The sequence below is a fragment of the Mesoplodon mirus genome, assembly GCF_964341445.2.
Source record: "Mesoplodon mirus genome assembly, chromosome: 16".
Lineage (NCBI taxonomy): Eukaryota > Metazoa > Chordata > Mammalia > Artiodactyla > Ziphiidae > Mesoplodon > Mesoplodon mirus.
Window position 1 is genome coordinate 72,878,366 of NC_138992.1, and position 26,939 is coordinate 72,905,304.

At 44.1% G+C, this 26,939-nt stretch overlaps 1 protein-coding gene across 8 annotated transcripts in view; it reads right to left on the reverse strand.

Moving 5' to 3' along the window:
* The window catches only part of FAM110B (family with sequence similarity 110 member B), a 130,858-nt gene that overhangs the window by 44,959 nt on the left and 58,960 nt on the right, over window positions 1–26,939 (reverse strand). For 2 of the 8 annotated variants that reach the window (XM_082601350.1, XM_082601352.1), the window contains exons 4-6: window positions 7,391–7,479; window positions 5,718–5,821; window positions 3,129–3,251 (exon numbers count right to left, since the gene is read on the reverse strand). The gene's annotated coding sequence lies outside the window, so the exon portion shown is untranslated. The remainder of the gene's footprint in view (window positions 1–3,128; window positions 3,252–5,717; window positions 5,822–7,390; window positions 7,480–26,939) is intronic. The other 6 variants (XM_082601349.1, XM_082601356.1, XM_082601351.1 and 3 more) reach the window with 5 other exon arrangements.

Genomic DNA, 26,939 nt, shown 5'->3' on the forward strand with positions numbered 1-26,939 from the left:
CAGCAGACGTGAAACCCACAATGGTCCTTTTCGCGTACAGGATGTCCTTCAGTCCTGTTAAAGCCCACAGACTGTTCTCGGGCCTCTGTCATGTTAGATTCTGTGCTGGATTCTAAAGACACAGAATTAAAACATAATTCCTACCCTCACATCGCCTATAATCGACTAGAAACAGGCGCAGCAACTTCCCGTAACAGAAACCAGACTAATTAGCGCCCTTTATATCCTCAGAGAATGAAAAGAGGACCGGACTGCACGCATAGCCCGAAGGGACCACGAGTACATGGAATCTGTAAATTCTGAATAGACGCAGATTTGGGGATAAGAAGAGTCTCCACGCAGGAGAGGAAATCTGAACTGAGCCCCCCAACTGAGGGGGATTTTGACTGAGTTTCTACTTGTGCTTCTTGCTGTCAGTGGGTCTGTTCCACCTTCCGGAGGAGATGCTGTTACTTTCCTCTTGATTTTGTTAGTACATGTCTATTTAGATGTTACTAGATTATGGACATTTAAGAACTGACAACAGGGCTTCCCTGCTGGCACAGTGGTTAAGAATCTGCCTGCCAATGCTGGGGACACGGGTTCGAGCCCTGGCCCAGGAAGATCCCACATGCCATGGAGCAACTAAGCCCGCATGCCACAACTACTGAGCCCGCGTGCCACAACTACTGAAGCCCGTGTGCCTAGAGCCCGTGCTCCGAAACAAGAGAAGCCACTGCAATGAGAAGCCCGCGCACCACAACAAAGAGTAGCCCCGACTCGCCGCAACCAGAGAAAGCCCACACACAGCAACGAAGACCCAACGCAGCCAAAAATAAAAATAAATAAAATAAATAAATTAAAAAAAAAAAAAAAAAAGAACTGACAGCAGCTTTCCAGTCTGGGTTGTTGAATAAAATTGTTATTTTTGTGGAGGGCTTCCCAGGTTGATAAATAGCTTCAACCCTCTCCAGGAACTTAATCAGTCCTCAGAACTCTGCTAATGCAGCAAAATGCTCCGCAGTTTCCTCTCGGATTTCAACTCCAGCCCACCTTCTCCTCGTGCGCCGTGTGGACGGCCGGGGTGGCTTGCGTAGTGCTGCTTGTTTATTCATTCTCGCAGACAACTGAGAGCCCGAGCAGTCTTTGCACTAAGGGAAAAATTTTACATCAACTTACCATGTAACTTGAGAATCATATAAACGCTTAAAGCAAAAAATAATTTCAAGACTACTTATAAATGTACCTAGTATGTATTGAATTGTGAAAAAAATTGAAGGAATGAAAGGTAAAAATTCTTGGATTTTGCTCAAAAGACTTTTTTTTTTTTTTTTTTGGCCATGCAGTATAGCTTGCGGGATCTTAGTTCCCCAAGACTTTTGTTTTAAAAGGAAAAAGTAACTTTTGAAATGGGCCTCAAAGGAACTCCCAGACTCTGAGAGACAGGAATTGATAAGGAATTCCAGGCAAGGAAAAGCTCGTACACTCTGATGAGACAGGTATGTGAAAAACAGGAGGAGAGAAATGGATATTTGTGTTTTTTTGGTTTTTTTTTTGTTTGTTTGGGTGCTTAATTTTGGCGGGGGTGCGTGCTGCACGGCATGTGGGATCTTAGTTCCCCAACCAGGGATGGAACCCGTGCCCCCTGCAGTGGAAGCTCAGAGTCCTAACAACTGGACCACCAGGGAAGTCCCTGGATACTGACTTGATGAGGGTGGGGATCCCAGTTGAGAGGTGACTTTAACTGCCAGGCTCTGGAATTTAAATCTGATCCATAGGTAACTGGGAGGAAACAGGATTTTGGAGCAGGGAAGTAACAAGATGAAAACAGTGCTTGCAAAAGACTTTTCTGCTTACCAAGTGGACTGGTTTGAGAGCAAAGACTAAGGCAGGCTCACGAACAGATGGCGAAGTCAGGAATGGAGCTGTCTGGTGACAAAGAGATGACAGTGCCGATGCACGGGACACATGGAGGGTCCGCAAAGCCTGACGCCTATACAGGCACGTGGGGTACAGTCACGCCATGGGGTGTCCTTCCAGAGGAAGGTCCTTCCGCTGACCGTCCTGGTCAAAGCTGCCTCTCTTTGACCAAGGATGATGTTGAGCTCAGCTTTAAGTGTGTCCTACAGAGAATCAGACCCACAAGACTCAAGTAACGGCACGAGATCAATACTTCTGGTCACCGATGGACCAGTGCTCCGTGCAGCATGTCCAAACACAACCCAAAGACTAGGGGCAGAGAAAGTGGCTTCTCCTCCTCAGCTAAACAGGAGGAATTTCCCAAAGAAGAAACGCAGATTAGGAGGATTCTCAGGTTTCTGTTATATCTATGAACACAGGTACGTAACAAAATAACAGAACTGAATATTTAACATACTTTTATCCTAGGGGTCTTTGTTATGTTCAGGCTGCTATAACAAAATGCCACAGACTAGGTGGCTTATGAACAACAGACGTTTAGTTTCCACAATTTTGGAGGCTGGACGTCCAAGATCACGGTGCCGGCACGGTCGTGTTCTGGTGAAGCCTCCCCTCTGGGCTGCAGACTCCCTGCCCCATCCTCACGTGGTGGAAGGGGTAAGGCATCTCCCCGGAGCCTCTTCTCTAAAGGGCACTAATCCCTCCCCCATTCATGAGGGGCCACCCTCAGGACTTCAGCACCTACCAGAGGCCCCATCTCCTAATTACCTCCCCATTGGCCACCAGGAGTTCAGCATGTGAATTTGGGGGGGGGGGGACACACACACTGAGACCACAGCACTGGGCTATCGTGCGTGGACCAGTGTGGAGAGGACACTCCATGTTTCTGAACTTTGCTGAGTATTCAGAACGCATAAACGCTTTCTCAGTCCGCAGGGATGCAGCAGACACGCGGCAGGCTGGAGAATGAATGTGAAGGTCTAATCCCTCAGCAGGCGTCCTCCTCTCTCTCGAATGGCCATGCTCTTATGGGGCCCTCAACCAACTTTCTGGTTCCATTTATGACCCCATCACTATAAAGAAATCAACTGGTGTGAAAGGTCTGGGGTCTTATAGAAGAGGTGGACCTGGGTTCTACACCCAGTGTGTGTCTGGTCACATGGTTGCCCTTTATATGAGGTTAACCTCTTTGACTCTTGTACCCCTGTCTACACCATGAAGACTCACACCTTCTCTGCAGGCATGTGACGCTTCCAGCAGTGGGGTCCCAGAGCAGGCCTTGCACAGATGACAGCCTTACCTTTTCTGCTGGTCTTTGTAGAAAAGCAATGCCTCCATTGACAATGAACTGACTTAAAGTGTAACAGCCATTAATAATGAACAACAACAAAGGACGCACACACTGCAACCTACAGAATTTGTCTTTCATTTGATTTCAAAAAACAGCATTTTAAATAAGCCAAATAACTTAAACGGTCATTTAGTAATTTAACTTGTAATCAACAGTGGCTTCTTGAACTTCATAATAAATGTGTGTTCAGTCCTCACAAACAGAATCTGTGTACAGGGGTATTTATTTTATTTTATTTTTTAAATTATTATTTTTTGAATATTTTCTGATGTGGACCATTTTTAAAGTCTTTATTGAGTTTGTTACAATATTGCTTCTGTTTTTTCTTTTGCTTTATTTTGGCCCTGAGCCTTGTGGGATCTTAGCTCCCCAACCAGGGATCGAACCTGCACGCCCTGCATTGGAAGGTGAAATCTTAATCACTGGACCACCAGGGAAGTCCCATGGGGAGGGGTATTTATTTTAGAGAGGGAAATATCCTTATATCTATCCTTCCAGAAGCCTATAGGATCTTTGTGAACAAGGGGAATAAAACAACTGAAATCCCAGCTGCTTTTCCCCAAGGATGCCCCCTCCTCTCCCTCTTCTTTTTTAAAAGGCAGCGAGCCCGGTCAGGGGGTCTCGGCAGCGGCCAGCTCTCCCCGGCCCCAGGAGACCTGCTCAAGGTCAGCCGAGCCGGCTTCGAGGAGCCACCTGATGGTTCTGGTGGAACCTGAGCTCTGAGTCATTCGCTTGGCAAAGAACTGATGTGGGAAAAGTCAGGAGTCAGAGATGCTGGCGTGAAAGGTAGATGAGTCATGGAGGGGAAACAGATCCCTCGCTGCGGAGGACCAGCTTCAGGAAACGCTGAGATGGAGAAAAGGTGTTTGTGGCAAGCTAGCAGGTATTCTTGGTCAGGACCATTTACCACACAAACAAAACTGCAAGCCTGCTTTTGCTCCCAGCAATCTCAAGTCCCCAGCACTCACACTATAAAAGAACAAAACTCCATCCCAGAGAAGTTTTGAAAATGGCAACTTTCTGGGAGAAACTGACTTTATCAATTATTTCAGTTTGATTAAGATAATGGGCAACTAAAAACAAGGGAAACATTGTAACTTACTTCCTGAAACTGCAATCACCTGAATAACGCACAGAGGTTGGTAGTTGTGTGTCCCTTGAAAGGCGACTTACATGTACACTACATAGGAGGACTGAGGTTCTAGGTTGAAAAAACTCAAAAGTTTGATTCAAAGCACATTACAAGGTCATTTTACGCCTGCATTTTCTTTTTTAGTTCCCTAAAAGAAGGGATCACTTTTTTTTTTTTTTTTTTAACGGTATGCAGGCCTCTCACTGCCGTGGCCTCTCCCGTTGCGAAGCACAGGCTCCGGATGCGCAGGCTCAGCGGCCATGGCTCACGGGCCCAGCCACTCCGCGGCATGTGGGATCTTCCTGGACCGGGGCACGAACCCACGTCCCCTGCATCGGCAGGCGGACTCTCAACCACTGCGCCACCAGGAAAGCCCCAGGGATCACTTTTAAAAAAAGACCCATCTTATACTTTTAAAACATAGTAACCTTAAATACACGTATTGAGGAGTGGTGAAAAATGTTGATGACAATAATAATACATATTCTTTATAAGGAGACTTATCTGTCATTTATAAACTCAGAAAAGAACAAGTTTTAAAGAACTTTAAATGTGAAAATAGCCGAAAACATTTGGATAACAAGACAAAAACTATGCTTTTCACAACAATCTTTAGAGCACCTTTTTGTTTGTTTCTATCTTCTTTAGGGGAAACTGGTATAAAAACGATTTAAAGTAACCAGCACACAGAGACCTGGCATTACTTGGGAATCACACATAGGAGTCCAGATTTAGAGTCTACCTAATCCAGGTGACACTGCGTTAATGAGTGACAGGGCTGAATCCTTTCTAATCTTCCTGATGCAGGGCCTGGCCAAATAATAATATTGACAAAGCTCAAGACAATTATGCCTGTGAAGGCAACTCACTATCTGGTCCAGGAGGGAGGAAGGAGGGGCCCCAGCTTCTCCAGGCCTACCCTCTCCCCGGCACTTCCTGTGGTCATGTGACCTTCCCCAAATCCCTAGGAGCGTGTTGGTATTCTTGCTTGGCACGTGGGAAACTGAGGCTTAGAGGTGAAGTCCAATGGCAGGGTTAGTACGCAGTGGAGCTGAGTATACACTCATGTCTGCTCAACCTTGCAGTTCTTTCCTGGCCACTAGGGCTGCCAATTCACCTGCTGCCAGGAGCCAGCTGGGTGGGAGGAGGGGCGCAGGGAATCCTGAGAGGGAACAAGAGGCCCCTGATTGCTGGGGACTTGTCCTACTTTTAGCACTTGAAAGTCCCATGTTCCAGAAAACCTTTCAATTGTGGGCAAATCAAGATGGGTGGGCTCCTAGAACGAGCAAAGTGGGGAAGACAGGCCCTGTTGGAGACGACCCCCATTAAACCCACCTGTGTGGAGGTGCAATTCTACGAGCTGGGGGCTGGGGATGGGAGATGCTGAGTTCCCTCCAGCCAAGAGGAGCCCAAGGCTTTCATATCAGAACTTCTTATATCTGTGATAAGGGAACACGGTGATAAGATTGATGCATTTCAGTGTGTCTCACTGAAATGTGCTGTTGGCTTTTTCTTTAATCCCTCTTTCCACAGACTGCAGAATTCCGCCTGGCAGAGGCTGATTCTTACTTGTCAGCCTAAGTTAGATGCTAAGATTCCAGGAGACCAACAACGTCTACCCAACAAAGTTCTTCATGATGGAATGATAAGCAGCTATAAAATGCATGGCGTGCTATCCAGGGAATGGTACGTTACATATGGATGCTGGAAGAGAGGCTCGAGGATAGCTGTCAATCAAACCAAAGCATGTGGTCACGTGGGAACATGGGCGCCGAGGCTAAGACTTGGTGACCTCACAAGGGCTGCTCTTTACCACGTGTCAGGTCCTTGCACACGTGAGTTAACTGGAGAGCTAGCTGTCAATTTCCTAAACATTCTCAACTTCCTCATTTGGTGACACTAAGCTCTCAGCCCCTCTGTCAAAGGGGAGGAACCATCTGGACCTTGGCCACTGCTCATCCACTTCCTCAGCTCCTTCATGGGAAGATGGGTCTGGCTAAAGGATGTCTCCAGGCTCACCATCAGGAAGGAAGCCGGTGGCGTGGACATGGGACAAAGCACCCAGCAATGTCCTTTACAGACACATACATTCCCACGTCTGCTGACTGTCCTCCAACACCTGCCCCACCCTCTCGGTCTGTCCCTTGGCTGACACCTAGGTTCTGCCCTCCTGACAGGACCTCCCTAGGGAGGCCATCCTGCAAACATCTCTGTGCCCCAAGCTCCCAGGCATTTGCTGTTGGCCCTACAGCATTAGGGCTGCCAGAAAACACCACCTCACTCCCCAAGCACAGACAGTGTACTTCGCACTGGAGGGTAAAAACGTTCATTTTTTAGATACTGTTTTCGAATCCATGCACTTCTAGATACCAGGGAGATTATGAGTAAATATTACACAGCCCTTAAAAGACCAGAACTGCTGGGAGACACGTAGGCAACATGTCACGGAAACCCCTGGGGAAGGAAATCATCGTCACTGTTAGTTTGGTCCTGCAGGCCCTCAAAGGTGGGACTCCTCTTTTTTTGCTTGTTTTGGTATACGGATCCACCTGAAGATCTGGAAAATTCCAAGATCTCTGACCTGAGCCTTTCTTTAGAGAAATGTTACAGTATGAAAGGTATATTGTTAAAATACTTTTATCACAAGTGCCATCATCATATGCTTCCCTTGGTGTTGAGGACGCCTCTCCTATGTTGGCTTTTGCCAGGGAAGCTGTGACCAATCTCTGTGGACATGAAGAATAGGGCTTAGTTTGGTGGCAGTGAGTAACCCCTAAACCGAGCGGCCACTGGGAACCAGACCTCCCTGTGGGGAGTGTGCTTCTACGTGGACATCCATTCACACTGTATTTCACAGCAAACAATAAAAACAAGACAGTTATCTCAAAAAAAAAATAGCAAAATATCTGAAACTTCAGCCTCTTTGTCTTAGTGTAATATGACATAGGTTTTCAGAGAGAATCAATATCTTCTGCTCAGAATGGATCAAAGCAAAGCAATACACTTACTTGAAAGAGGACTGAGTATTTTACGGATTGCAGGCAGAAGTCACAGGGAATCCTTCCTCTCTTTAAATACTCTCTGCTGCACGAAATATCTAAAAAAAGAAAAGATCGCTATTGCTTTTTTATTTGACAAACATAGGCAGGCTATTAAATATATACAACAACAGAAAATGAAAATTCTTTTAAAAATTGGTCAATAAAGTTAAAAAAACAGATAACGAACACGGAGGTAAACCAAACTGTGCTAGTTTTTACATACACATTTCAGTTAGAAGCTAAGTGTTCTGTTCACCTTGACTAGTTTTTGACGGAGCCATTTAACTGCAGATAGCAAGTATAAAGATAGAAGAATATCAACACCAAGTTGTGGGAAGTCACACAAATGAAGGTTGACAGGGCGTCATCTCATCCTCAGAACTGCTGCTCTACACACGGGAGTCCGCGTGTGTGCAGGGAGTGACAGGCTGTCAGAGTCTCAAAGGGCCTTAGAGCCCACCTGGGACAAACCGCACTTCAGTCCAGGACACAGAGCCCACTCAGGGCGAGGGCTCAGCACAGACCCCCCAGCTGGCCGGGGCAGAGCTCCTGACTGCCACAGGGGCAGCCTTCAAGCACTGCAGCCTTCACAGCACTGCAGCCTGCCATGCCAGTAGCCATTCATTCATTCATTCACTCTCCAGGACTGACTGAGCACTTTCTATGGACCAAGTTCTGTTCTAGGTTCTGGGGGTTAAGACCAAGTCTCTGACCTCCAGAGAGGGGAGACTAAATACAACAGATACTGTCTTAGACTGTCCCACTGGAATGGCAGTTGGGGACACTTGAGCATAATCCCGAAGACACTGAGGGAACAAGCCTGGGGTCTACTGGGGGAAGCACCCTCCGAGCAGGGGGGCAGCCGGGGCCCCGAGCAGGGGGAGCAAGGAGGCCGATGTGGCTGGAGCGGGGGCCCTGCGGACACGCAAGAAGGCGGCTGAGTCTCTGTGGCCATTGGATGAACCAACCGATGGAATGCAAGTAACAGGGGGGCTAACGGAGGGCAGAACCTTGGAGAACATCTATTTAAAAGGGGGGCAGAAAAGGCAGCTGGGAAGGAACAGCCAGGGACGGGAAGCCAGCAGGGTTGGCTGCCGGCTCTGCAATCAGCTCTGACGGAGAATACTTCCAGCTCAGCGAGGAGGGCGGGGTGAGGACACAGGGAAAGACAGAGGCTGCTCTTCTGACGGGCTGTGCAAACGTCGGTGTGCAAGCCTGACAGGGCAGAGAACTAGAGCATCTGGAGGGTGTTCTGCCTGCAGGCCCCAAAGTATCGGAGATGCAGGGCCTGGTTCCATGTAGACAGTTTCCTGGTGGCAAGAGCTAATGCAAGTGTGAGACCCTTAAGGGGGACTTCCCCTCCAAACCCGGCAAGATTGAAAATGTCTAAATTCCATCAAATGTATAAGGAGAGCAGAAGGCCTTAATCATAGGAGGGTCAAATGCAAGTGTTATATTCCAAGCCCAGAATTTACAAGCTTGTCTTTAATGAGCACATACAAAATAAGTGACTGAAATAAATAAAAGAGCTAATTAAATAAATAAAACAGTCAACCGGCATCCCATCGCAAATGATAACTCCTGGCAATTCAAGCAGTTCCAAAAGCCATCCCTAAATTACTTAGGAGGGCAACAGTGAGGAAGGTGTTTTGTGATGCCTTTAAGATGCATCTTTACATTACTGAATGCATGTAAAAATTTTTTTCGAATCCCACGTGATATAAATCTATTGCAATAAAAATACTTCCAGGCAGGGCTTCCCTGATGGCGCAGTGGTTGAGAGTCCGCCTGCCGATGCAGGGGACACAGGTTCGTGCCCCGGTCCGGGAAGATCCCACGTGCTGCGCAGCAGCTGGGCCCGTGAGCCACAACTACTGAGCCTACGCGTCTGGAGCCTGTGCTCCGCAACGGGAGAGGCTACAACAGTGAGAGGCCCGCGTACCGCAAAAAAAAAAAAAAAAAAAAGAAAAAAGAAAACATACTTCCAGGCAGCAAGCTAGTGTGCATTCTGAGGAGGGCTGGGAGGAGGAAGAGAAGGCACGACAGTTCCTGTGTATGACATTTACCATTACAGGTCACACATGAGGCAACAGGGAGACTGAGAGTCCCTGTCAAAGAGGAACCGGGTCCGTGGCGCACCCTGACTCCTACCTGACACTAAGAGTGGTGCACGTGCTGCAGAAACCTTCTAGATCAGGCACTACTGCCCTTGCCCTGAAGTCTTCACACCCCACCCCTGGTCACTCCTCCTCAGGATCCCCAGGCTGGCCGCCTCCCTCTGCTCCCTGCACCCGATTATTATTTATCTCACGGCCTCTCCTCCACAATCTGCCACTTCCTGCGGAGAGGGCTGCGCCTTCTTTCCTTTTTTAAGGCTTAGCACAGAACCTAGCACATGGTAGGTGCCCGTAATTACAGAATGAATAATGAAAGAAAAACTAGACACACTTAGATGAGGCCTAATGGCTCCTCAAACCTTTTTCCAACCCAGGCAGGTTCTGGAGGATCGACCCTGAAATACTTATCAGTTGTGTATGACTGGCCTCCCTCAGTGCTTTTGATGCCACAGATGCCAGGGGACCAGCCAGAGAGCCGCCTGCAGGCACCACCTGGCAACTCTTCACCCCATGCCCTGGACTGTCCCCCACTCCTTCCTTTTTACTGTAACTTTCAGGCCCTGTGCAGCCCAGTTGCTTTGTGGCACATCATATTCTACGTGAAAGAACTTTTCATTTTTAGACTGATTATCATTTTTCCTGCTGTCATTATAAGCCCCTAGAAGAAAAAGTGAGAAAGTAACTCTTAGAGCAGACAGGGTTTTAATTTTAAAATATTATATGCTTTATACTCTAGTTCATGCTAATAGACCTATTTTTGATTGGTCAGAAATGTCATTCATCAATAAAGAGTTATGGAATTATAAGGATGAGAGAGAACAAAATTATAAAGTGCCCAAGACATTTGTTTTTACTTTCTTATCTCAGAAATACATAAAGATTCCTCTTCGTATAGTTAAAAAAAATGTTAAGATGTGATTCATCTGAAGATAAAAGTGCAGATTTTGTTACTCTGCAAAAACATAAATAACATTTTACTTAGTGCTATTAGAAAAATGCCCCTTTAGTGTATGTTAAAAGGCCCTCCGGGATATCATAGTAAATTCCTACACAATATTCACACACGGTTATATTTATATTTACCTTTTTAAGAAGTTCCTTCTAGATACAGAAAGTCTTTTAAGGTCCAACCCTGAGAATCAGCATCAGCCAGAACCACTTCCCACGGCTTCCCGTGACGCACAGCCTCACAACGACGCTTGTAGGGGAGAGTCACACAGCTTGCGTTTGAACAATAATTTACTTTTAAGGCAGCCGACTTCTCAGAATGTTCTAAGACCAGGGTAATTTAGGAAGCGTTTCACGAGATTAAGAAAAGGGAGAGGGACAGACAACGATGGGATCGCATCAGTTTATTCTTCCCCAAGTGAGGGTCTCAGCCCGTCTGTGGATAGGAGGTTATTTTCCACATCTGCACAGGGAGCACCTCAGGCAAAGAATGAAGAAGCAGGAGGGCTCTGGGCAGGTGAGGAAGAGCAAAGCCCGGAACTGAGCTGCGCCCTCCGCTCCCCACCACGCACCCTTGTGAAATGTGACTGGGGCGTGGTTTGCATCATCAGGGCGTCCAAAGAGGAAGTCAGCGTCCCCCACAGGGTGACCCCTCCAGTGCCCATTTCACCAGACACGGCATCTCAAAACCCAGATGCTGGATGACAATGAACCACACTCAACTTTTGTATTACAGGCAACACCCTATCACAATAAAGGACAAACTTTCAGAATATTCCTTGTTGTTTTCTTCAAACTGTTATGTGGGAGAAACGGTACACCCCAGGAATGGACGAGGGAGGAAATTCACAGGGGCTGAGGGTGTGGATGGGGAGGGAAGCACAGTTAGGATTCTGAAGTTTTCCTCGAGCAAAGAACACGACGAACCCCTTGAACCAGATTATAGCTTCAAATCAAAGCAGCTACTTTAACCAAATTCTGAAATGGCAATGTCTGGCTTTTCAGGAGCAGGGAGATAATTCCTGACAGCCTTCAGATAGCAGCAGAGCTCTCCACGGATCCCAGACGCATGGTGGCAGCCAGCCAGCCGTGTGACTGGTGACTCAATGCACAAGTTTCTGTGGTCTCCACCGTCTCATACAGTGAGGACATCAATATTGAAGTTTGAGGGCTAAATGGTGGCAAGGGGCTCTTCCAGAATAAAACAGAACTCTACGGAGAAGGTAGGCTGAGAAGCAGACGCTCACATTGCATTTGTTTGCATTTCTCTAAGCTCAGCCTTGGCCGTTTAAATATTTTTCCTTCTGAATGTATCACCTTTATCACAGAATTCAAGATTATTTACTGTTTGATTTGGAAAATCATCCAGGCAACCATGAATAGAAATTTAAAAATGTTGTCAAACATAAGTCAGAGTGGTGAGAACCCCACCTTCTGTGATTTCAACTCCCAGAACAACATCCTTGTTAAACAAAGCCCGAGTCAAAAATTCTGTACAGCACAGGCCGAATACACACCTAGAAGTGTTTCTGGCAGAACGGGATACGCTAACATCCTCTGTATGAAAAAAGCTTCATGAAAACTACAGAAGGGGAAACAAAGAGAACCATCCAAAATGAAGGCTGCACACATCTTTGAAGAAACAATGGACATTACTTCGGCTGAGACCCTGCGTTGACACCAGGAGACCCGCTGCTGTCCTAATTAAAGTGTATTTCTCCAAACTCTCCTCCACGGCTCATTATTCAGGAGAGTCCAGACCCCATGCAAACAAAGTCGACAGGGCACTGAAACGCACCTCCAAAGACACCTAAATGGATGCAACATCGGGCTTTCCTAAAACAGCAGAGAACCAATAAGAAGCGCTCCCCAGCACATGCACTCCTGAATCCAGGTAAAAACAAGATTCTTTCGTGAAGACGGTAGCTGTCTACCAGCCCAGCCTTCTCCGGGAGGACATATTTTACATGGAACGCCGGAGAGCGTGTGATATTAACAAAAGCTAGATCAAATTAAACAGATGACATGATGCACACACTTCATTTCATGCATGGCCGTGTCTTTCAGGCGAGATAAAGACTCAGAGTAATTACCATGAACTGAAACTTCTTCCTTGATCTCCTCTGGCAGCCGGCAGTCGATGACTGCCTCGCTCTCTCAACAAAGACGATCGCCTTCTCCTCGGTGCCTGATTCCTCCTGTAACGTTACCAGCTAAGCACCTCCACGGTGGCCAGAACGCAGCAGAGTGTCTCTGTATCCGTGTCTCCAATGCAGCATAAAGAGTACTGTGGAAACCTATCAAACCGGCGAGCAGCTAGGCTGGCAGCCAATGAGGAGCGGCTCGGGCGGAATCCGGCACATGCTCTCTGAGGCTCAGGCTGTCACCAGCGTTTAGCAGGCTGCTAATCTAATTATAGCTAGTTTGCTAGCACAGAGCCATTGGAGCTGAGCACAGGAGCAAATTAAATTTTAATAAATGAAACCCCGCAGACAGAATCATCTTGATTTCCTGTCATTTTGAGGATTAATGGGTCACCTTATAAACCAGAAGTGGTTTTTAAAGTGCATTCTTGTTTTTCTTCCGATCTAAAGAAACAAAGAGTGGTTAAATCAATGTATGGTATAGCCAGTTTCCTTAAACTTAACAGGTTCCAAAGAATATGAAAAATAATGTATATATATATAGGAATAACTGAATCACTTTGCTGTACAGTAGAAATACAACATTGTAAACGAACTATACTTCTCTAAAATAAATTAACAAACACAAACTTCACAGATTCCAGCACTGAAGAATAAATAATAAAGTCGATAGTAGGAAGGTATTACTGGTGGCGCTACAAAATCTGAGACTTCACTTTATTCACCCTGATTAGCAATTTGCCACTTATTTGTCCTAAAGTTCTAATTAGTCTCTCAATATAGTTTGAAGTACCCATCGTGGAAATGTACCAATTTCCACCCATCGTGGAAATGTACTAATCAAGGTGTCAAAGATCATCACCTTGACTACACCGATGAATAATAATTCAGAGGTACAAGAGATGGAAAAGGAATATCAGAAGTCATTGTAAAGGAAAAATTAAGGAAATCTGCCCACGGCACAATTCAATGGTAACAGTAGTTCTAGAAGCTGAATCTCGCAAGAGGCACAGGAGAAAACCACGCATTCCAATAGCCAGGCTGCCTGGATCAGCTATTCCCTCCTGGGTGACTGGATGTCTCTGAGTCTCAGAGGCAGTCGTGGAAGGCACCTTGCAGCATCACTGCCAGAAGCAATGGGCACTCAGCTCTCAGCGCAGCGCCTGGTGCAGAGTGAGTTCTAAATTAAGCTATTATTAATAGCGGCAATCTTTTCACAATACCATAGTGTCTCCCTTCTTTTCTGGTATCAGACTACTCAAAAAAGAAGTATCTAAACTTCTCCAGTGTGCAGCTTTGTCAGAAATACCCTTTAGAAGTAATGAATGGTGACAAGCCAAGAGCAGACTTGATTAATCATGCAGAACCATTATTGGTATTCACTGTAGTAACAAACATTATTTCACCTACTTCTTTCTGGATATGCATTAGTCACTAATTTCAGTTTATTCTATATGAACCAATCTCAGAAGGAACTTTCAGGAAATTGGGGTTTAAAATTGCATTTCGTTAATGATTTGCAATATAGATTAAATGCCATTATACATTTGAGAAAGTGTTTTCGATGGAATATAAATTGGGGCAAGTCTGTAACGAGGAGGTTGATTAAATTTAAAATGATGCATTTATGTGAAAAGGGGAGAGGAGAGAGGTCAGCTAGTCAAATGCAACTTTTGTCCCCATATCCATTTATTTATTTGTTTTCCCTTCAAGTCATTTCTTCAATAGGTTCTACAAAATTAACAGTCCTCCAATGATATTAATCAAATCTGTTAATCTGTTAAACTTCTTTTCTGTAATTCCCCCAAATCAGTATATGTTCTACCAGTCAAGTTCCAATCCAATGATAACATGCAAACTTCTCATTTCTGTAGTTATGCTGTGCTTTGGTTCTTCTTTGAAAACCTTTACAAAAAGCTGACATGCTCAACAGGCATTAATGATTTGCTCTGAGGAACCAAATACTCTCAGGGGTTAATTAGTAGCTGTGGAAAAAAATACTGACTAAGCGGCATCCTTCATCCTTCCATCTTCGGGTACCACAAAGTGGATGGGAAATAAACTAAGGAAAGGAACAGCATGGCCCATAAACGTCAGGGGAAAGCACAGAAACTCATGGTCTATACATCCAAAAGTGAGAAAGTGTGTAGAAATGTAGACACAGACACCAACTGTGAGAAAATATGATAGACACAAACTTCCTAAAATGACCCTCACATGTGCTACCTTGAAGCAGTGTCCGTGTGGATTATCAAACCGCCATCACCATTACCAGGAGCTAAAACTTCAAGAGGAATTGGCTTCAGTGCTTTGGCCTAAGGCACCGCTCCCTGGAGGCTGCCAGGATACAGCCTGGTACCACTCGCAGGCATTCTTCTGGGAAACGCTAACAGCTCTTCCTCTTCATGGAACAGACTGCCTGCTCAAAAAGGGGGCACTTTTAAAAAGCTGTTTGATTAATTTGTCTCGTTCCTGTTTTGTATAAGACATTTAAACAGACACTTTGTAAGAGAAAGAAGCAACTGCTCCTTTCTTAGGTCTCAAGCTGAGAGCCCCTACATTAGTGTGAAACTGAGTAACAGTTAATTGCTGATCCTTCTTACTGCCCCTCTGCCGGGGGAGCCTAGATTTTTTGTTTTATTTTAACCTCTGGAATGAGGGCTTTTGTCTTTGAACTTCAGTCAACTCTGCCTTGATTCTGAAAAATCAAAACTCAGTGAAGAGTTTGGGGCACCTACTCTGTGTAAGGACCGTGCTGGACATTGGGGACCCTGCAGGGAGTTGGCAGGGGCCCCGGATTCTCAGTGGAGCTTCCATTCTAATGAGGGATAAACAGTAAGTGATGCATCAACACAGGGGTTAATTATGACGGGGGGCAAAGTGCTGAGAAAGGATACAAGTTGGGGTGAGAGTCTGGTCTGCAGTTGAAGGATGCTTTTGGCTGGAGGGTGGGTGTGACCAAGAGAGCTATGAAGTCCCAGAGAGGCGGATGGAGCCAGGGGACCCAGACGGAAGGTGGAGGCACAGCTGCCAACAGCAGACTCGGGGCGAGGAAAGGGTTTGGTCCGAGCCTCTGGAAAGCTGCGCGCTGAATGTATCCTCAACAGGAAGGATGTATCCTCCAGCTCCCCTTCTTTCTGGTTATCTTCCAAGTCCCACCCTCACTTACCCTTCTCTGCACGAGGCGTGAAAACACGTACGTTTCACACTGGCTGCCCGGGGTGGGGGGGAAGGCAGGTGATAGTCACCCAGAAACGTCCACCCCACTGAATGGGGTTCTGCAAGTTCTGTTTTGATTCTCTAACCTTGGAGGACGAGGAGAGGAAAGCCTGTGTATCAAGAAGGGCCATGTACAGAAGTTGAGACACAGATGTACAGAACAAACGTATGGACACCAAGGGGGGAAAACCGTGGTGGAGTGGGGGTGGTGGTGTGCTGAATCGGGCGATTGGGACTGACACGTATACACTGATGTGCATAAAACGGATGACTAGTAAGAACCTGCAGTATAAAAAAACAAACAAACGAAAAAACAACTAATAGTAAACTTTCTTTGGGTTATTTGTATGGAAATATGTTAATATAAATGTTTCAGACATTACATGAAATTTCTAAAAATCATATATGTTCTGGTATAATGTTAAGTCATAATTCTAGTTATTACTTTAAAATGTATATCAGAAATAACTAAATAATAATAATAATAATAATAATAAAAAGAAGGGCCATGCAGAGCGCCGTGACAGTCTTCTTCCCTTGGGAAAGAAATCAGGGTTCACGTACGCAGAACGGTTCTAAGCTCATGGCTCCAAGGTAACTGTAGACTGGTCAGAATATTCCCGCCAGAACCGGCTGTTTTGGTGGTTGGTCAAGCTCCGTCTTGCCGGAAGGGACCCAGAGGTCTGTCTCTGCTCGGAGCCCCGACTGCGCGCTGGGCCCCCAGGGCTGGCGTGCAGCTCTGCCGAGGCAGGAAGGAGGGACCAGCACCCAGGGGGGTCCCGGGCGAGCCAGAGAGACCCCAGCCTTCGTGAAGCGGGGTGGGCCGGCGACCGCGGCATTTCCACGGTGATCGTTCAGGCCACCAGTGGGAAGTCGCTGCAGCGATGGCAACACGCGGCTCCCCAGCTCACGCGAGGGGCTCCGGGCCGCCACGGACGCCCCTCCAAGGGCGAGACGGGAGGGCCCGGGCTGCAGCAGGCTCCTCCGGCCGTCCGGGCGGGACGACAGGTGAGAAAGCACCGGGGCGTCCGCGTCGGGTGCCCCTTCCTTCTCTGTTCATAACACCCACACTTCCGCCCGCTTTCCTTCTCTGTTTTCTCTTTCTTTAGCAGAATGTGGCCTAAGGGGATCTCGATGCCGTTGTACCTACCGTGGCCGGGCTGGGCAAGGCTGAGTCAGGCTGGCTGCCTCCCCGGCAGGGCAGCCCTCAGCTCCCTCCCCTTTCAGGTGCTCAGCGTCCTGCTCCATTGACCAGGACGTGTCCCCACTGCCTGAACAGGGCCTCGCCTGGGACCCTGTGGAGTGAGTCCCTTCCGGGGCCTCTGGGGAGCCCCCTGCTGAGAGAGGTGACTGTGTTTGGACCATCCTCTTGCCGGGCTCTGTGGGGCTTGGTGTATAATCCAGGTGCACATCTTTGTAGCATCTTCTCAGGCCTGGCCCACTCCGTCACCTTTTTTTTTTTTTTTTTTTTTTGCTGCATAACTTGGCTTGTGGGACCTTAGTTCCCCGGACCAGGGATTGAACCCATGCCCCCTGCAGTGGAAGCTTGGAGTCTTCTAACCACTGGAGCGCCAGGAATTCCCTCTTTTGTTTTCTTCTAAGGATTCACATTTCCTAGTACTGGTGAAGTACTGGGAATGATTTTAAATAACCAGTAAGATTCATCCTTAACATCCTCACTTGAAGCTCTTAAGAAATGGAAGTTTAGAATAAAGAAGAGAGAGTTGAGAACCTAAAATACTAAGGCGACACTGCTTCATTAATTCAAGAAATACATACTGAGCACCTGTGACGTGACCATGGCTTGGGATGTGGCCCCTCCCCGAACAGAGCTCACCAGTGAGGGAGACACTGGAGGGGAATGGGCTTCAGAAAAGGAGCCACCACACTAGGACAACACTGAAATGCTGTCTCAGGCCTTCCTGGCAGGCTTTGTCTTCAAATGTGGAATTCTGTCTTTACAGGTCCACTGTGTTCACCACCCCGCTTGGCCAATGACAAAGCTGAGACCTCAGAGACGCGGGCCTGGGGAAACACAGCAAGACAGAAGGTTGGAAGTCAGGTCGAGACCCAACTGGGGACAGTCCTGGAGCCTCACAGCGGGAAGAGCAGAGACCGCATCTTTGTTTTCGGAAGACTTACTGACGTCATCCTCTATATATGCACATAGAAGCATATGGATTTCTCTCCACAAACTATAAAAAATGACTCTTTTATATCTTCACCTCAGACTTTTCACAGAAAATGGGCCATCTTGATATGAATGTTATTCAATGTGGTGTGTAAAGGCTCTTGGCCAAAAAGAAAAAAAAATTATGTAAAACAGAAAGGATTTCCTTAATTTATTCGGCAAACATTGGTGCTGTTTTTTGCGGGGCACTGAAACATGAAGATAAGTAGGACGGCCTTGGCCTCAAAGTGCTGAGAACGCGGGTCCGGAGGTGGGCAGCCCTGCAGTTAGACACACTCAGAATCAGACTAGGGGCATCCAGCTCCAACACTCACGGGCACTGTGACCGCGATCAAGTTACTGAGCCTCATGGGTGTCACACTGTCCTCATCCAGCAAGTAAACCGACGTTCTCCCCAAGGTTTCTGTGATGATTCGACATGAACTCACATGGAAAGCACCGAGAAGGCTGCCAGTCACCAGGCAACACCTGGAGTTGAGAAGTTACTATTCCTCTTCCGCTGGGGCCTGGAACTTACTCGGTTCTCAAATGGGGTTCCTTGGTATCTAGGCTCTTCCTGCATCTCGTCATAATGACACTTAACTCGTATTTATTTAGCTCCTATCATTTTTCAGGTGGTGTGCTAGGATGAGGACATGGACCCTCCAAACCAGGGAAGGAGGCAAGTAAAACACCAATGATCTGAACCAAGTTTTCAAACTGGCAAGGAAATTTCACATTCACTTTTGCTTTGAGTCTCTCCTAAATGCTGTCAGGGAGGTGTTCTTACAGTTTTTCTCATTTTCGAGATGAGGAAACCAGCCCAGGGCAGTTACAGGTTTGCTCAGGACTCCAGACTCAATTCCTTCCTATTTTGCTTGTCTTTTCACTAAAACCATGTTTGTTCCAACACACACAAAATGAATTATTATAACTCATGGGTATAGAATTAAACATTAAATATTATTAAGTAATCTGATATATAATTATTATAATCTAATAATTAGATATAATAATAATATTTAGATATCATTATCTAGTAAGAGCTATGAAATTAGGCGGCAGAAGTTCTCCTGAGCTTATTAGCTTCTCTTCTGTTCTCAAACCATACCATGTCTTCTGAATGCTGCCAGGCATCTTCTAGGACGTGAAAGTGTTTACCTCATGGGTAATCTCTGTACTACCAAAAGGACCAGGATTAGACTCTCTCTATTGACCATCGGATAATTCCTACAAAACCTTGAATTATAATAAGTGGATTAATGTCCTAAATTTCAGCTCTGTCTTCTAAAGTGGAATGCCTACACATTTCAGTTAAATGCAGTTTCCTATAGTTCTAAACAGTTCTGTAAAGCATCAGTACCAGTTCTGGAATGTAACTCTACTACATGTATTGTCCAAAATCAGGGCATATAATCTTGCATGGGTAACGTCTGTAAAGCATCAGTACCAGTTCTGGAATGCAACTCTACATGTATGGTCCAAAATCAAGGCATATAATCTTGCATGGGTAATACATGCTGCTATTTTAAGTAAAAACTTCATGGAAGAACTTCAAGTATGCATGGCATGAATGTTCATAATTATGTTTTAACATTACTAATTTTGAAAGATTAGGCTCTTATCCAAACAAATACGTAACTACAGAACATAATTTGGTATGAAATTCATCTGGGGTCCTTATGAAACTTTTAAAGTCAGTAGAGGCCAAAGAATAGCTGTCTTGAAAAATGTCATATCAGAACTTCAGAGGTTACAGTCTGAAGGACACTCCTTGAGATAATTACGTTGCTAGAACAATATCATCATACACTTCTCATCTTCTATCCCATTATTTTTTATACCAATCTAGCCACTTTCCAGCTGGTAACCTTGGGTAGATTACTTAACTTCCTCATGCTTGAATTTTCTCATCTGTAACATGAGTATGATGATGATGTGTAATTAAATGAGTTAATATATATAGAAAGCATTTAGGGAGTGCTCAGCATTTTGTAAATGTTATCTAAGTTCTCTCCACTTGGCTGATGGCAAAATTAAAACATCCAGGCCAAATGATTTTAATGTAATTAGAAAAACTGACCCTCTGTAGAAAAAGAACTAGATAATAAAAATAAATAACTATTATGCCCTGAGCACAACCCAGATGGGAAATGCTATACTGTTAAGAGTTTGTTAATAACATCTAGAAATTCTGAAACTTATATAAGCGTGACTTTTTTTCTGGGACAATTTGGAAAAACTTCTTGAAAATTTTACAAATATGTATACCTTTCCCCTGGCCACTCACTTAGGGAAAATCATCCCCAGGAAATAGTTGGGATCATGTGCTAAATTAGAAATGATTAAGGATATGTGCAAAAAAAAATACAAGTAAGGAATTTATCACAGTATCCTTTATAGAGCCAAAAGAAAAGAAACAAAAATCTTATTCAACAATAGCTACTACATACATGATGGCGTATAAATAAAATGAATGGAATAGTATGCAGCTATTCAAAAGTGATACTATAGAATATTTATTAAATGGAAATATAGCTGAATATTAAGTGAGAGTCAAATCGATGTATATTATGATTCTATTTTTGTTAAAATTATCTCTCTGTGTATACATGCACGTATCTCTGTGACTATATACGGAGAAAAAGTCTAGGGGCAAAAGTCACCATGTGAATGGTTTTTATCTTTGCATGGTCAACTTGTCCAAATTGTTTAATTTTTCTACTGTGCTACTCATGCTGAACATAAATTTTTAATTAAAACTTGATATTTTTCTCACTCCCACCCAAGGAAAAGAAAAAACAAGGGGTGGCAAGTTTTTAATGAGTGGCCCCTCTAAAGTCTCAGACTTGGAGGTTCCTGCTGCCTTCCCTGGTCATCGGCTCTGGCCTCCAGCTAGTCTACAGGATGCAGCTCAGCTCTTCTAACCAGCTAGGGAGCATCAGCCTCAGCAAACACAAGTTTGATGTACTAATAGATCCCAGCCAGAACTCAAACCAACAGGGTGGGAACCGAAAGTTCAGCCTGGATTGTCAGTCAATCTGCTGATGACCATTAGGCATTAGGGCCTCTGCTGACACTAGAGCAAGTCCTCACTGTAAAGCACTGTACGGCCCAGACATTCCTTCCCTGAGTTATTTGGGTAATTCTCTCCTTTTATCTAAAGGCACTCTTATGCACTTAAAAGATATGTCCAGGTTCCAACGCCTGGAAAGACACCAGTAAGTTTAAGTGATGGAGAAAGAAAGGAAAATAATGTCTTTGGATATAAAGTTAGAAACATTAGCGTCACTGAAGACTGACTGGAATCTTGGCAAGTTTCGGAAGCTTATGGATTGTTACCTACTCTGGTAGGAATCAAGTTTAAAATAAGGTAAAGCAAAGCAATCACCTTTCAGTGTGTCTGCCTATACTGACTCTGCTTTTGCTTTTACAGTTTGCAAAGTCCTGTGAACCATAGCTCAGTATCATTAACAGATAATGGTTCCAAGGTTTTGTTAGAAAGATATTTCCATTTATATGTGTATATTTTAAAGGTAATTTTATTATATCTAGGGACCAATTTTTTAAGTTCTACAATAGAAAATAATGTGCAAATGGGATTTATTTAACAGAAATTTGCCTTGAAGCAAACTGAGCTCTGTTCTATCTATACTGTTAAGTGTGTAATTACCTGTAAAGCCAAAAGCCAAGAATTTTTTTTTCTTACTGAAAATAATCACCCCCCAGTTGCTTTTTTGAATGTTAAGTTTTTCATAAATGGTTTTCTGAATCTGGATTCCCTAGATTTCTCCTGTTTCTGTTTTCATATGTAGAGATCCTTTTCTACGTTTTCTTTTACAGCAAAGAGACAATTTTTCATTATGTAATCCTGCTCAAGGCAGGGACAATAATTAGGGAAGTTTTTTCATTTAACAAATGTTATTCTCCTGGAAAGTTTACCACTCAGTGATTTGAACAGAAAAAATACTGTGTCCTTCAAGAATGAGGAAGAACTTACTGAAGAGAAAGAATCCTTTGAAAATATGAACATCTGAATAGTTTCTAAATAAAGAAGAAAATCTGTGTCACTTATTTAAGGTTCTTTCTTGGGTTAACAATGTATGCTTTATGGACAAAATAAAGAAAAAAGTTGTCCCTCTAAATGGAACTGAAACAGTTTGTAAATCTCTGGTGATGTTTGCAAGTTATTTCTGCAGATGTGGGTTCTCTCTAGGTAGGGCACCTTTCCTAAGCCCAGTATCAGTGTATCAGGGAGAACAAGCACATAGAAAAGATAAGCTTCACTGCATATTACTTTTATCGTGTGTACATTATTAGCTTTGAAACTGGAAGTGATTTGAAGGACATTAATTCACCTTAAAGGAAACTTTCTTGGGCTTCTCTTTTACTTTATTTTCAAAGTCAGATTACAAGCTAATTTAAATTTCAAGTATTCGATTACATTCCTCTTGAATGACTGCTCCTGATCTTTGCCAAGTCAGTGTTCCCATTCAGGGTGAAGCTATTTTAATTCCACTGCAGGCAGGTCTCCTAATGAAGAGGAGAGTTTAAATTCCTCTTACATGGAAGTGCACATGATGAATGTTTTTCATCATAAAGTCTGAGTCAAGCCTACACAAGTGGGTTTTCTTGTACTAAATTATATAGGAGGCTTTTAAAAGAATATCCCAGAGATGTTCTGCCATGGGAATAAATGGCATTTAGGACCTGACAGGTTAGTGTAAAAGCACTACAGGAGTCGGCAGGGCAGCGACAGAAACTGCCCACCTGACGTCTTGATGGTATTTTGAACCTTTTATAGAGTAAAGAAGCTTTTGAAGTTTTAATCTTCTTCCTCCAAAGGTGTAAACATAATCTTCCCATTTGTTTTTAGTGTTGTTTAAGAACAAAAATAATTTGAATATGTGATGTAAGTCAGTACCAGGCTTTAGAAAGATGGTACCTCACCAGCTTGTCCTGAGAGTGGGGATGGGGGAGAAGGGGGTGGTTCTTAGTTAATTTTATTTTGTCTACAATGGGCACAGCTCATTCACATAGAAGAGTGGATCCTGGCTTCCCTGTATGAAGTAATTAGAAAATCTGATTGCTCCTCCAACGTTAGTGATGGGTGGTCCCACTGATGAGAGTCAATACTCCAACCCCTGGAGATGCTCTCGGTGACAGCCAGGGTGCTGCAGAAATGAAGCAAGGGCCTCTTGCCCCAAGCCCTAGCCTGGGACAGGCCAAGGGGGGAAGGAGAGTGAAAAAAAGTCTTTTTTGATTTGTAATTACAACTTTCCTTAAAATGTCCTCATTTTCAGCAATGGAACTTATATAGAATTTTTTCTATTATTTTTTTTCTTTTTTGAAAAATAACAATTTCTGTCTTCCCCAAAGATGCTGATGCTGTGTACTTTCTGGAAGGATGAAACAAAAAAACCCTGTGTTGGCAACCAAGAGAAAGCAATCATAAAGCACGGATATTTTAAACACTGAGTCTTAGTTGTGTGAAATTAACTGGAATTTCAATCAACCTATGGTTCTTTTTGATTTACTAGTTTGGAGGCTGTTCTGTAGTCTGTGCTCACTCATGCCTCCATACATGTTTCTTTTCAGCATGAGTCTCTGACCTAAATTGCAGTGAAATGGACTGTATGACACCAAATTTTTCATATCTGAACAAACTGAAGTCATCCAACTGCAAAACACAGTTCACCTGCAAAATTCCTGTCAGAGTCATCCACTAGCGATGTTCTACATTTAGGGGAAATGTGTGCCACACTGAGGAACCCAGACGGTGGTTCCCCTGAGTTCCCATGGATAAGACAGGATTGTCCTCCCAGAAAAGGATGGGAAGCTGTTCCATGAAGACACTGAAATTCCAACACTGTGGTTTAATAAGGATAAACAAGTTAGATCAATGAGGCAGAAGGGAGAGAGAGCTCAGAAACAGATCCACAGACTTACAACTGACTTTTCACAAAGGAACCCAGACAATTCAATGAAGAATGAAAAGCCCTTTCAACACATGATGATGAACAATTGGATACCCATTTGGAAAAAATAGTAAACTTTGATCCCTACCTCACACCTAAAATATCAACCTGAGATAGATCAGAGACCTAAAAGTTAAAAAGAAAACTATAATGCTTCTAGAAAAAAAAACAGAGGAGGATAGTTTTGCAACCTTGGAGTAGGTAAAAATTCCCTAGAGTCACAAAAACACTAAATGTAAAAGAAAAAACTGGGCTTCCCTGGTGGTGCAGTGGTTGATAGTCCGCCTGCTCATGCAGGGGACACGGGTTCATGCCCCGGTCCGGGAGGATCCCACATGCTGCGGAGCGGCTGGGCCCGTGAGCCATGGCTGTTGAGCCTGCGCGTCCAGAGCCTGTGCTCCACGACGGGGGAGGCCACAACAGTGAGAGGCCCGCGTACCGCAAAAAAAAAAAAAAAAAAAAAAAAAGAAAAAACTGACAAAATGGTCTTTAAAAAATTTTTCAGCTTCTGCTCACCAAGACACTGTGAAGAAAATGAAAAGACAAACCACTAAATGAGAGAAGATATATCCTATACATACATATGAAAAAGAACTTATAGCCAGAAAAATTGAAGAGTGACTAATCAATAACAAAAGGACATACAATTCAACTTTAAAAAAGGGCAAAAAGTTGAACAAACACTTTGCAAAGGAAGATACACAAAAGACCTGTGAGTATATGTAAAGACAGTCAACGTCATTCGTCATGAGGGAAATACAAATTAAACCCACAATAATACACTATTCCGTAGCCACTTAAATCACTAAAGATAAGAGACAATAGCAAACGTTAGCAAGAATATGGAACAAATGGACTCTCACACACTGCTAACAAGGAAGTCTGAGTTAATCAAACATTGACCCCGTTATCTAGCAATTCCACTAAGGGGTATTATCCAAGGTGGAGGAAAACGTATATCCATAAAAAGGCTCATTCAACAATGTTCATAGCAACTTTTATTCACAATGCCCAACTGGAAATGATCCAAATGCCCAATAACAGAAGAGTAAACAAATTGCAGTACATGCACATAATGAAATAAATATTACTCAGCTACTGATACAACAACAAGGATGAATCTCAAAGACACGATGAATCTCGAAGACATGATATGGTATGAAAGGAACCAGTACAAAGGGTATTCACTGGATAATTCCATCCATATAAATTTAAAAACACATAAGACTAATTTATGGTGATAGAATAATAATTTTTCCCTGGGTGGAAAAGGGGGATTTGACTAGAAAGTGGCAAGAGAGAATTTGCTGGGGTGATAGAAATGCTCCATATCTTTATTAGGGTGGTTATATAAGTGCATGTATTCGTTAGAACTTACCAAATTGTACATATAAGATCTGTAAATTTTACCTCAAAAAAAAAACCCATACTGTATTAAAAAACAGTAGTACCAATATAGTCTTGCTACGAAGTTTTGAAGAAGGTTTTATTACTGATTTGACATCCTAATGAAATTATTTATATCTCAAATTCTTCTGAACCTTTCAATCTCTTATTTATATGTAGTATGCTGTGTATACCTAGAGAAAAAAAGTATAACTCAATTCTACATGATTTTAAACAACAGTTAAAGTTTACTCATTTGAATGTCATATTGTGCCTTTATATTATTACTTTATCAGAACCTTAGAATATTTTTTTTGATTCATAGGCCCTCAGTTCATTTTAAACCATGAACCGCTGTTAACATCCACTTAAAACACCTTTCTTTTAAGTTATTTTTACCTCTTCAGCTTTTACCAATTTTTGGTAAGGGAGGTCAGCTTTGACCAATTTTTCTTTTATTTGTTTCATGTTTGTCAGAAAGCAGTTTTCCAGAAGATATTAGTATATATTTTATATGAATATAATTATACAGTAGCCATTTTTCCCCCCAGACTGACTTGTATATCACTCATAAAAGAAACTCACAACTAAGCATCTTCAGGCCAAAGGAGGCTTTAATAACAGTCTTGAGTTTGAATATCCTGTTTTTTCATGAGTTATATGAATTTAGGTTAAATTATTTAATTTCCTTAAGACAGTTTCTTCTTAAATAAAAATGGTTGTACCAATAGCTATTTCATAGCTTCATAAAAAGGAGGGGGGCTGGGAGCTGAGCCCCTGCAGCTACTGAGGAGGTGCCCTGTCTGCAGAGAATGTAAACAATAATCATAAAGCCCCTTGCAGACAATTCTAAAGCAGATCGGGAATAAAATACCTGTCCCCATGGGGCAAGCCGTCCCCAAAGTCACACAGCCTGGCAGCCCCCAGAACAGCTTACCTTCCTTGAACACTTCCCACGAGCCTGGCCCTGAACTAAAGCCCATTAATCATTTGATCCTTGCGACGGTTCAGTGAAGCAGATACCACTGTCACCACTTTTCAGTGGAGGAAACTGGCTGAGAGGTCGGGAACCTCCTGGAGGCTACTCGGGTGGGTGGGGGGATGCGGGTGGGGCTGGCAGTCAGTCCAACACCCGCCTTTGTGCCAGGAAGCCGCACTCTTATTTCTGAGCTTCCAGGCATTCACCCTTACGGTGATGGCGAGGGAGCCGGGGTCAGAAGGCGGGGATCTCGATTAAAACAGTTTTGAAGAATTTGGATCCTCAGGCGTGATGCGCAGCAGAAGAAAGCAGCACAGTTAAGAGGGCAGAGCCTCCAGTTCTGCTCCTACGCTCTGATCCCCCAACGTCAGGAAACAGAGGAGAGCAGCCTTGCCCCAAATGGTGCGCTTAGCTACCTAAATGTGCCTCGTGTGTGTGCGTGTGTGTATGTAGGTGTGCACATGTGTACATGTATGCCTGTATATGTGCATGTGTGTGCATGTGTGTATGTATGTGTGTATATGTGCATGGATTTATGTGTCTCTGTGTGTGGATATATGTGTGCATATGTATGT